Raw genomic sequence first — 5,303 nt, forward strand, 5'->3', positions numbered from 1 at the left:
ATTTATGTAAAAATCTCACTGCCCTTCCTACTACCAGATGATTCTGTGAGACACCGGCCACCACTTCCCCCCACCCCCGGTCTGAGAAGCTATAGTACGAGATAACGGTTCCTGCCAAATCCTGACCGCTTACACTGGAGTTCTAGAATTTCAATTTTCTAATCTGAAAAAGAAAATTAAATCAGGGGGGAATAGGTATTGTCTACCTTATTTGTTACCAGATTTTCACATCTTGGGATGCTTGATCATCATAGTGATTATCTTACTATTTTATCTTATTGCAGGAATTCAACATTAACTGAATGACCCCAATTTTTCTGACTCAATCCAGGATCGATGATATGGGAGGGTCACTGAATCATAGTTACCACTGACTCCAGGCCAGTCATTTAGCTTTTCATTTCAGAAGGTGATGTTCTCAATCAAAACTTTGCCCATATTACAAATATAAGATAAGAGGTCAAATGAAAAGACACATTCCATCTGTGAAGTGATTCACATTTTTAATAGATCAGTCTAGACTCCATCCATATCACTCATAAAAATATCGAACAAAACCGAAGGTAGTCATGTGACATTACACTAGCAATCTCATTCCAGATTAAAATCAGTAATTAATCAATATCATATATATCTTATTGTTCCACCTCCTTAGCAATTACTTAAAGACTAAATAGAAGGACATGTTGTTAAACTTGAAGATGATACAAAGCTAGAAGATATGGTTAATATTTTGGGTTCTGCATGACTCAAAAGCTCTTGCCAGGCTGTACATTTTCTGCAAAAATGTAATACAAGATATCACAGGAATAAATGTAGACTTGCACTTAAGTTTAAAAAGCCATTATAGCTACATTACATTTTACCAACAATCATGTGAAGAATCAGTGAGGCTCCTACTTTGCTTATAAAATCAGTATAAGCCATTGTGCTATGACTGCCCAAAATGCTAATTCAATTTTATTTTTTTAAGGATTATTTGTTTATTTTAGAGAGAAAGAGAGAGAGTGGAAGGAAAGGCAGAGGGAAAGAACCCTCAAGAAGACTCCCTGCTGAGCATGGAGCCCAGGGAGGGGCCTGATCCTGCAACCCATGAGACCATGACCAGAGCCAAAACCAAGAGTCCAATGCTCAACTGACTGAGCCACCCAGGCGCTCACTGCTCATTCATTTTATATGTCATGAATAGGCATCTAGTCCAAAACAGTAGTTCTATTGTATAAGGGTCAGACATCATATCACTAGTCTAGAAAAATTAATATAATATTTTTCACCAACTATGTGAATTTGAGCAAGTCACGTGATTTGAGCCCCAGTGTTCTCATCTGAAAATGGAAATAATAATAGCTGACAAACATATTCCCATAAAACCGTTAAAAAATCAAATGAAACCGTGTCCATAAAATGTTTTAAAAACTATAAAGTGCCACTGCACAGGACATCTGCTGTTTGTTACCCAACAACCTGCCACTTCTTTCTGATAAATACAATACAGCTCTCCTCTCCTTTGAGGAACCTCCCCTCCACCATCCTAGCCGTGTTGTGAGCCACAACTGGCTGAGGCCACAGAAATTTGTTTAGCAACAGGCACATAATCCAATCAGGGCCAAGGGGACAGGAGGAAACTATGCTACGGCTTTAAAAAAAAATAAAGAAGTCTCGCTCCTTTTCTGTATTTGGTAGCATAAGGTGAGTCTTGGGTTAGCATCCTACTACCCGGGAAAGAGTCAGCCTTAAAATGAGCTGAAACACAGAAGGCGGCAGAAATGAAAGAAAGAAACTAATGACCTCATTTGATATTCTGGATTAGACCCTGCTCCCTGCTCCCGGAGGAAGCCCAGATTCCCCTGACTGTGCTAGATTCCAAGCCAATATTTTCCCTTTTTCTTTTTTTAAAGATTTTATTTATTCATTTATTTGTCAGAGAGAGAGAGAGAAAGAGAACACAAGCAGGGCAGCTGCAGGCAGAAGTAGAGGAAGAAGCAGACTCCCTGCAGAACAAGGAGCCTGATGTGGGACTTGATCCCAGGACCCTGGGATCATGACCTGAGCTGAAGGCAGATGCTTAACCGACTGAGCCACTCAGGCATCCCCAATATTTTCCCTTTTTTAGTCAATTTGAGCAAGGTATTTCTGGTACTTGCAACACGAAGTGTCCTATGATTATACATTGGTTTTAATGTCTTGGAAAATCCAGTTGTTCAATGGTATGGAAAAAATAAATGGGAGAGTTTTCAAATGGATGTATGTATATATATTTCTTCAACAGAAATCAAAGCTATATTTAGAATATGTTAGACTGCTGTAATTGTTAGATTGTGTTAGATTGTTAGATTGCTAGGTTAGATTGTGTTTCTCAAAACAAACAAAATTTCACTACTGACTATGCCTTGGATTCTAAAACTCATATAAAGAATCACATAAAAATTTTGTTCTAAAGATAATTTTTTAGCATTCTGCCTCTGGAAAAGCCATGTTTCCAGCCTTCCTCATCTTGTCTTCTTTGTCTTCCTGCTGAGCTAATAGCCAGATCTCCAACTAAAACAGCAGTACCCATCTCTGATTAATGGGACCTTTCTCCCCACCTTTTGTAATGGCTTCCTCCCATTGCGATTTCAATCAGAACATTGCTGGGGATCCCTCCTGGTGCCTCTCCAGGACCACTTCTATTGCCATTTTTTATACACTCCTCCTCAAGAAGGGAAAAGCCAAAGAAATGTCTCTATATTCCGAGGCTGAAATCAGTGTGGAATGCGAAGAAACTATAGCACTTTCTTGCCAAAGACGGTCTGTATAGTATTCAACTAGTCCAGGGGTCAGCAATGGGCAAAACCCAGTCCACCTGATTTTGATTTCCAAGTGTTGGTAAATAAAATTTCATTTGAACACAACATGCTCACTTGTTACACATTGTCTATGGCTGTTTTCATGCTACAATAGCAGAGTTGAGTAGTTGGGAAAGAAATAGGATGGCCCAAAAGCCTGAAATATTTACTATCTGGCCCTCTATTTAAAAAGTTTGCAGACTTCTGAACTAGTCCAATCATTTAGTTTTTTAAAAGAAGCTTAGGCCCAGGAAGACCAAGTGGTAGATAAGAGGCCTAACCCAAATTTATTCTACAGGATATTTTCATGTTCTATTCTTACCCACATACTAGATTAGAGGTCCTGAAAGCAGATATTGGACCTTACATTTCTGTGGTATCCAAAACAATGGAGGCTGAATATTGAAATCACCATTAAAACAACTTAAATAAATGCACAGGGATTGAGGAAATTAAGAGAGTCCTTCAGCGACCTCTCTTCTATGTGAACCATTTCCTCTCCTGCCTCTACAGCCTCCAAATATTTGCAGCCATACCAGTCCTTCTCACACTGGTCATCAAGCCACTATCTATGACATCATCTGTAAAATGCCATAATAGTATCGACCCCCCAGAGTTGTGAGGATCAAATGAGATAAAGTATAGGAGGAGTGTAGCGCAGGCCTGGTTCATGCTAAACATTCGAAGAGTAGTAGATGATGATGATGATGATGATTTACCATTATCATAAAAATGGAGGCATCCTGAAATGTAACTGGATATTGGCAGAACATATAATTACTGACCTGGTATTTCTCTTAGATTCTTCCACAAGCAAAATATTAGGAAAATTACAAGAAGGTGGGGATCCAGCACTCAATCTCCACAAACTAATTCATATTCAATCCAACTCATATTCAATTGCCATCATCCAAGGAAGTCAGTGCACAAGTGAAGGGACCATTTTCCCAGATCCCAACAGTTCTTATGGCACTGTAAGAGGAGAAAAAGATTATTTCCTTGGGGCCAAGGTATTACATATACCAACACATAATAAACTAAGGGCTCTCTGCTCCTCCCAGTTCAACAGACAGCCACGTCTTCTGGTGCAGTGCCAGCGGTGTCACCGAGACCTGATGGTGAAGGTCAGCATAAACAGATTCAGCCATATTGGCAGACTGTGCTACTTTTAACTCTAGCGAAGTGGATATTGTTGCTATCAACGACTCCTTCATTGACCTCAGCTATATGGTCTACATATCCACACAAATTTCATGGCACAGTCAAAGCTGAGAACAGGAAACTTTTCGTCAATGGAAAGCCCATTTCCATCTTCTAGGAGTGAGATCCCACCAACATCAAATGGGGTGATGCTGGTACTGAGTATGTTATGGAGTCCACTGGGTCTTTACCACCATGGAGAAGGCTGAGACTTGCTTGAAAGGTGGGGCCCTTTTGCTGATGCTTCCATGTTTGTGATGGGTGTGAACCATGAGAAGCATGACAACACCCTTAAGATTGTCAGCAATGCCTCCAGCTCCACCAGTTGTTTGGTCCCTCTGGCCAAGGTCATCCATGACAACTTTGGCATCATGGAGGGACTCATGATTACAGTCTATGCCATCACTACCACCCAGAAAACTGTGGATGGCCCCTCTGAGAAGCTGTGGAGTGATGGCCCAGGGGCTGCCCCAATAGGATCTCTGCTTCAACTGGTGCTGCTAAGGCTATGGGATAGGTCATCCCTGAGCTAAATGGGAAGCCCACTGGCATGGCCTTCCATGTCCCCACCCCACCCCCAACATGACAGTCATAGATCTGACCTCCTCCCTGGAGAAAGCTGCCAAATATGATGACATCAAGATGGTGGTGAAGCAACTTCAGAGGGACCCCATGAGGACATCCTGGGTTATTTGTTTCCAGGTATTTGTTTCCTGCAACTTTAACAGTGATACCTCCTCTTCCACCTTTGATGCTGGGTCTGGCATGGCTCTCAATGACCAATCTGTCAAGCTCATTGCCCGGTATGACAATGAATTTGGCTATAGCAACTGGGTGGTAGACTTTATGGTCCACATGGCCTCCAAAGAGTAAGAGCCCCCTGGACAACCAGCCCCAATGAGAGCAAGAGGAAGACAGAAGTCCTCAGCTGCTGGGGAGTCCTTGCCCCAATTCATCCCCCAATATACTAAGAATCTCCCGACCTCCTGTTTCCATCCCAGACCCTCTGAAGAAGGGGAGGGGCTTGGGGAGTCCTACCTTATCATGTACTACCATTAAAGAAAACTGTACCCAGAGTAAATAAATAAATAAATGAGGGGAAGACCTTAGCAGTGTATCAAACAGCATGTGTATGGTGTGGAGTCATTGGTGGCCAAGGATAGGTATCCTAACCATCCCCAAAGGGAATAGTCCCTCATGATTCCAGGAGACCCATCAGGACACACAGTCCTCTGTTTAGTCTGACTAATCCTTCCTTATTTAGATTTTCTGCCCATA

General features: G+C 41.6%; 1 pseudogene; it reads left to right on the top strand.

Moving 5' to 3' along the window:
- Positions 1-3,940: 3,940 nt before the first annotated feature.
- On the top strand, positions 3,941-4,955 carry LOC125094304 (glyceraldehyde-3-phosphate dehydrogenase-like; annotated as a pseudogene).
- Positions 4,956-5,303: the final 348 nt, after the last annotated feature.

This window comes from Lutra lutra, chromosome 2 (assembly GCF_902655055.1).
Source record: "Lutra lutra chromosome 2, mLutLut1.2, whole genome shotgun sequence".
In the NCBI taxonomy this organism is placed as follows: Eukaryota; Metazoa; Chordata; class Mammalia; order Carnivora; family Mustelidae; genus Lutra; species Lutra lutra.